A 7,339-nucleotide genomic window follows, 5' to 3' on the forward strand; every position below is an offset into this window, starting at 1 on the left:
TCAACTAGTTTGCCATTTCACTTATTCTCAGAAATTCTTCTGCTAATAAATACATAGTTTCGGAATAGCTAAGACAATAGACATAACCATTGTCATACAAAATATTCTAAGAGTTGGCTTGGCCTCAGTTAAATTCAGTTCATAAAATCACTATTTTTTAATCTTTTTTTATTTTGTTTCAACCATTTGACTGCAGCCATGCTGGAGCATTGCCTTGAGGAATTTTAGTCAAATGAATAGACCCTAGTACTTACTTTTTTAAGTCTGGTACATATTCTATTGGCCTCTTTTGCTGAACCACAAAATTACAGAGGGATGTAAACACACCAACACTGGTTGTCAAGTGGCGATGGAGACAAACACAAACACAAAGACAAACATACACACACATAAACATACATATAAACATAAATACACACACATACACACATTATATGGTTAAGAACTTTGCTTTGCAGCCATGTGGTTTTCAGATTCAGTCCTACAGCAAAGCACCAAAGGTAAATGTCTACTTCTATAGCCTCAGGTCAGCCAAAGCCTAGTGAATGGATTTGATAAGCAGAAACTGAAAGAAGCTCATATTAGTTGTGTGCATGCATGTGTGTGTGTGTGTGTGTGTGTTTGTGTGTGTTTGTATGTGTGTATATGTGTGTGTGTGTGTGTGCGCATGTGTGTGTGTGCATGCATGCGCATGCGAGCACATGTGTGTATGTATGTGTCTGTGGGGGGATGGGGAATCATGTCTTCTTGACTTGACATTGCCTTACTAATAGTTAAATGAGCACAACCATCGTATAAGTGATGTTGTTTATTAACAATCTGCCATTAAGCATGTCTTACCATTGATTGTGTCTTTTGTGTTCAAAGGTCCAGAGGAAATATTACTTTACCTGGAAGCAAGGAAAAACAGAAGTTAGTATAATGAGAGCAATGGCTAAAACGGTGATTGTGATGATGGTAACGCCAACGATGATAATAGCAATGTTGATGTCAACAACTTCCATTCGTATGTTATTTATTAACCCTTCTCTGAGATAGTCTTATATAAGTTAGGTGGGGTTAATGCATGACTTTTCTACCCCTCTCCAGATTGAGGTGATTGATGTGATTGCTATTCAGCTTCAGTTTCCACAGTTCAATATATGCATGAGAATATATTGGTAGAGAGATAAATAGTGATCTGATCCAAATGCTTGTAGCCAAGTGAATGGTATTAATAATGCCCAAGGAGCAGATATTGGAGTTAAACTGGGATAAAAACAAAAACAGGATCTAGCTTGCTTACCAACCACATGGTTCCGGGTTCAGTCCCACTGCGTGGCACCTTGGGCAAGTGTCTTCTACTATAGCCTCGGGCCGACCAAAGCCTTGTGAGTGGATTTGGTAGACAGAAACTGAAAGAAGCCCGTCATATATATGTATATATATATATGTGTGTGTGTGTCTGTGTTTGTCCCCTTAGCATTGCTTGACAACTGATGCTGGTGTGTTTATGTCCCCATCACTTAGTGGTTCGGCAAAATAGACTGATAGAATAAGTACTAGGCTTACAAAGAATAAGTCCCGGGGTCGATTTGCTCGACTAAAGGCGGTGCTCCAGCATGGCCGCAGTCAAATGACTGAAACAAGTAAAAGAGTAAAGAGTAAAGAGAGTATTATGAATGTTACCAAAGTTTATACATGAATTTTATCAGTGACCAGGTTACAGGTGTATAATGAAAATGTTCATGTCTCATGAAATGGACTTAAAGTGGATTTAACAGCTTTATGTGTTATTAAATGGCTGGAATGGCTCTTCCATGATGCAGTTGCTTTTATCATTCAATAAATATAAGGTTGTGAAACAAAGATTCTACTGAGTTTTGAATCAGCTGACACAAATTCTCCAGTTTAAGACCATGACCTGGCTATACTGACATAAAAAGCAAAACCAGCTAGAAAAAATTAACTGTGTTACCATATAAAGCATTAACATCTCCATGAACATGGTTCAACCAATCAGATTAGCTGGTATGTAACCAAATAAGCAAAGTAAGTTTTGTGAATTTTCCTGTCAAATTGTTCTATTGAAGGTTCTAGAAGCTTGACTAACTGTTATAAAAACTGTTATAAAAATGGGATGTTAAGCTCACAAACAGAACAACCTCAGGTGCTGTGCAGAAATCTGTTACTCAGTTATTGATAAGCTGTTCTCACTCATTCTACTTATTCTGTTTTTAATAACCATGATTGATTTTCATATAACCAAAATATTTTATGTAATAATGACTTTTAACAGTCACATTCACCTTCTCACATATGCAATTTCATTCAAATAATTATTGTAAATACGTTAATGCAAATGTAATTTAAAAAATTTGGCAACTTATATAAATATTAATCATCATCATCATCATCGTTTAACGTCCGCTTTCCATGCTAGCACGGGTTGGACGATTTGACTGAGGACTGGTGAAACTGGGTGGCAACATCAGGCTCCAGTCTAAATTTGGCAGAGTTTCTACAGCTGGATGCCCTTCCTAACGCCAACCACTCAGAGAGTGTAGTAGGTGCTTTTACGTGTCACCTGCACGAAGGCCAGTCAGGCGATACTGGCAACGGCCACGCTCGAAATGGTGTCTTTTATGTACCACCCACACAAGCCAGTCCAGGGTCAGCCAAATACTGTGTACTACCAACAATGATTTAATGACCAAGCCTGCTAACATTTTGTGATGCTTACAGTAGAATTTCTATGATGAGAATGATGTGAGTGAAATTCATTGTCTAAAAACCACCTGCAATAAGAATGGATAGAACCTCTTTTAAATTAGTTAATTGATTAATATAAACAGTTAAGAGCTTTGAGATGAATAAAAGCATTTGCATTTGAGTTTGCAATAGCTATCCTTGTTTTAGAAAGATCTTTATCAATTATTATTATTGAAGTATTTCGTATTATCGGCAGCAGCCTTATCGTTTTTGTAATAATTCATTCTTTCATTCATTATTCTTGTTTATACAGAATAAAGGCAACAGGAAACGAATTAGAGGCAATGTTAACAAAGCGTCGAATTTCACCTCTTAAATAAACAAAGCACGGCAAGGAAAATATTAAAACGCCAGTCTTTAATTTTTATTGTAAATTTATTTTGATATTTCCCGTGATATGCGATGATAAGCTGCTGAAATCCTTTCATTTACGCCTGATTTTTCACTTTCTTTTCTTCACTCTTAATTTGGTACTTGAAATAAGGGAAATAACTCTTATCGTCAGTACCTGATTATCTTTCTTGAATATAACTTGCATAAACACGAAGCGTTTACAAATTGTAAATGAGTAGTTGTTGCGGATAGAATTGACAGAATGTTTAAATCACCGATCGATGGAAAAGGGAAGGGTTCGTATCCTGTCAATGGCACAGTCCTGTACCCTTGGTCAACACACCAACTTAATTGTGGGTGGTTATTATACCAATTGATACATCTCAGTTTTTTTATTGTAAGTAACAGGAATATTGTATAATCAATGAACGATTGTTTTTGTGGAGTTAGAGTACTGATTTAAAGTATTTCTGCAGACCTGGGGGTCATAATACAGACATTCATACCACCATTCAAAATGAACAAGAAATAAATTATTGAAAGTATCCATATGTAAAAAAAATTAAAGATTTGTAATTTAATAAAATATATGAATATAAAATGTTCAAATGTATCTTGTAGAAATATTTAAGCAACTACAGAATTATAGATTATCCATTTATTTTATTTTTATCTCATAAACAATACAGACTTTTGTTTTCCGTCTGACTGTTGATACTTTTATTTGTCGCTGCTATAAATACCCTATTATCAAGCTTAATATTAAAATATTTTCATATATGCTATGGAATAAATATTTGCTATTAGACTTTAGAAAATAGCTCAGACATTTTAATGCATTATTCAGCTTCGATATAATTGAGTTTTTATTTATTTGTTTAAGAAACCGTTATTGATTTTTTTTCCTTTGGCACAATACCAATTTTTTTTTTTTTTTGTTAGATGTAAAGAATCAAATGAACAACCCACAATATATTCCTGGTACACTTATTTAATTGCATTCAAATTGATGAAAACCCAAGTGAACACAAGTAATATTTGAACTTAAACATGTCAATCAGTTATTCTCAATATCTTTTTTGATTTTGTGGTACCCAGTATACTAAGAAAAAAAGATTTTATAAAAACGGTTTGAAAGAGAAATTTGTAAAAATAAACAAAAAAACTGTTGTTTACCTGATTTGATTAAGCATATTTTGTATGTGACTAAATCATGAATTGCTCGTTTTTCAAGATGATCTAGCATTTAGAGTTGATTTTGTAAAACCTTAAAATATATTTTTTTTAAATCCGTCAGACACCTTGATACACAAGTCCACTGAGCACACTGCTTGAGAGTCACTGATGTAGATAGACAATACAAAATTTCAGTGGCCTACTGTTTCTGTCAAAATTCTTTCACAGAAACCATTACCACTTGAAAAGAAAGAAAATAGCAGAGAGGCCAATCTCACTTTTAAATGGGGCAAAATGAAACTATCCCTGAAGAGTCAGGTAGAGGTAGTGAATACCTATGTTTCAATCCTTATCTACTACCACTTGACTGTTGTGCCTTTCCCTACTTCATGGCTGACTAGACTGGAGAACTTGTTTTTCGACTTTCTGTGGAAGGTATGGGTTCTTCTGTTCAGACAGTCTATTTACTGTCAACATCCACTACGTGGAGGGCTAGGCATGCCATGGCTAATGATGCACAGATATGCACTAAGGTTGTTGTTGCTCATTGTCAGGCTCATTTTTCCACAGCTCATATCTTTGACTGAGATGCAGTCCTGGATTAAGCATATACTGAGGCAGAGTACCTGGTACCACAGCCTTCTACAAATTGAGCAATGCAGTCAGAGGAAGCCATATTATGGTGATCCATAGGGAATTAATGGCAGGCAAGAGCAACATCCTTAGGGAGATTCTGGGTGTCAACAAGAATGAACTAACTAACTTGTTCTAGAGGATTTTGGTCCATGGCCTATGGATAATTTCTAGAAATCCCTAGACTGGCAGTACTACTTGGTGAAGGGCATTAGCAGCTCAGGTGTGGTAGTGCCTTCTGCTGACTGCTTGAGATACACACAGTGACAAAACCATTTTGCATGTGCTTGTACAGTGTCCAAGCATTGCAGACTTGTAACATTATGCTATCACATATCAGACAGATTCAGCTATCAGCCAACTCCATTGAGATCATCCTGCCACCTTCCTCTGGCTAGGAAAGATAAGCAGTTTTCCTCTATCTGCTGGTTATGGCAAAAGAGATTGTATTGTAGATAAGATTGAAAGGATTGGAGACAGACACTTCCCTTTTCAGCCAAGATCTTACCAACTTTTTTTAAGCTCCTTTTGAAATTTACCCCTCAGTAAATTTGTTGAAAAGTAGGTGGATGTAGCAAGGATAACAGGAATGAGTGTGCCTACTCTAAGCTGGCACCTGTTGGATGGAGTAAATGAAGAGGAGAGGGGTGCTACCCAGTGATTCCTTTGGCAACCATAGTGATCCTGGATCTGTGGAGATCTTTGGTTACCTCTGGGTGGTATTCACCATTATTGAGGAGTTTTGTTTTAATATTAATTGTTATTGTTTACACATTATATGCACCAACACAGGTGACTTTTACATGACACCACTACCCACGAATCTTTCAGGCTTGTGGGTGCTGGTGCTATGTAAAAAGCACCCATGCCAGTACCTCATAAAAGTACCCATGCCAGTGCTGCATAAATGCCCCCAGTACACTCTGTAAAGTGTTGGCATTGGGAAGGACATCCAGCCATAGAAACCAAACAGACATGGAGTCTGAGCAGCTCTTTAGCTGGCCAGCTCCTATCGAACTGCCCAGCCCATGCCAGCATGGAAAACAGACATTAAAAGATGATGATGATGCAAATACCCACTTGTTTTGTTTTTATTTTGTCCAAAATATTTTTTGTGGTCCTTGTGGCCAATAAAGCAATTGTAACTATTATTATTATTATTATTATTATTATTATCATTATTATTATTATTATTATTATTATTATTGCCCCACTGACCTCCTTTAACCAGGCTGGTAAGGCAATTTTCCTTTGACTGGTGGCAATTGTGAAAGAGATTGGCTTTACGTTCTGAGTACAAATGCCAACAAGGTCAACTTTGCTTTTTATCCTTTTGGGGTCTGTAATTAAGTACCAGTGAAGCACAGGGATCAATGTAATTGACTATCCCCACAAGGCTATAGTAGAAAATACTTGCTCAAGGTGTCATGCAATAGGAATGAATCTGAAACAATGTGGTTCCAGGGCAAGCTTCTTAACCATACAGCCATGTCTCTAATTTACATAAAAATATTTTATTTTATTTTATTTACTGATTTTAATGTTATATCTAATTATATATCTTGTGAAATTTTTTTTTTTTTTAAAGTTAAGAAAAAAAATTGCCAGATCCTGAGTGTCTGATGTGCCAAGCATAAAAATCCAAAGACCATTTTTTTAAATAAATACATAATAAAAAAATTCTGAGGTACTTTTAAAACATCCATGTTTAAATATTTGTTCTCTTGGGTCAACAAGTAGTAGAATTAAGTGTAAATTTATTTAAGCACATCATTATCAAAATCAAATTAATTTTCTAGAAAAATCATGATTGTTTGATATCCACAATGTTAACTTTATGCAGTAGGCACACTTTTACAGCATAGCCAACAGCAGTAGAGTTCAAGGGTCACTTCAAAATTACTTTTTTTTTAGGGTTTATGAACTTTTTTTATAATGTATTTTATATAGAAAGTATAATAAATGTGATTTATTCCTTTTTTACATACATCATAATTCCTTTTTTCTCTATACTAAAGGCACAAGGCCTGAAATTTGGTGGGTAGAGATTAATCAATTACATTGACCCCAGTACTTAACTGATACTTATTTCATTAACCCCAAAAGGATCAAAACCAAAGTCGACCTTGACAGAATTTGAACTCAAAATACAAAGATAGATGAAATACTGCTAAGCATTTTGTCCAGCATGCTAACAATTCAACCAGCTTGCCACCTTTTTATCATATATCATAATGCAAAACAAAAGGTATTTTTCTGGTATTTCTTTGCAAATAATTAATAGTGTGCATTTTACATGAATACATATATATAAATAAATAAGATACCAGCCAAGAGCTTGGATCAGTTGTGCCCTTGTGAGAAAGCTATAAATCATTATTATTAGTAGTAGAGGAATGGTGGAAGGCATAAATGTTATATCAAGTTGCATCTTTCTATGTTCTGA

The 7,339-nt window shown here is 35.3% G+C and overlaps 1 long non-coding RNA gene across 1 annotated transcript; it reads left to right on the plus strand.

Annotated features, from left to right (window-relative positions):
- Positions 1 to 3,287: 3,287 nt before the first annotated feature.
- Positions 3,288 to 5,968, plus strand: LOC128247417 (uncharacterized). The gene is made up of 2 exons (XR_008263799.2): positions 3,288 to 3,481; positions 4,027 to 5,968. It is a non-coding gene; the product is annotated as an uncharacterized LOC128247417 (long non-coding RNA).
- Positions 5,969 to 7,339: the final 1,371 nt, after the last annotated feature.

The sequence above is a fragment of the Octopus bimaculoides genome, chromosome 3 (assembly GCF_046866305.1).
Source record: "Octopus bimaculoides isolate indiv1 chromosome 3, ASM4686630v1, whole genome shotgun sequence".
NCBI classification, from domain to species: domain Eukaryota; kingdom Metazoa; phylum Mollusca; class Cephalopoda; order Octopoda; family Octopodidae; genus Octopus; species Octopus bimaculoides.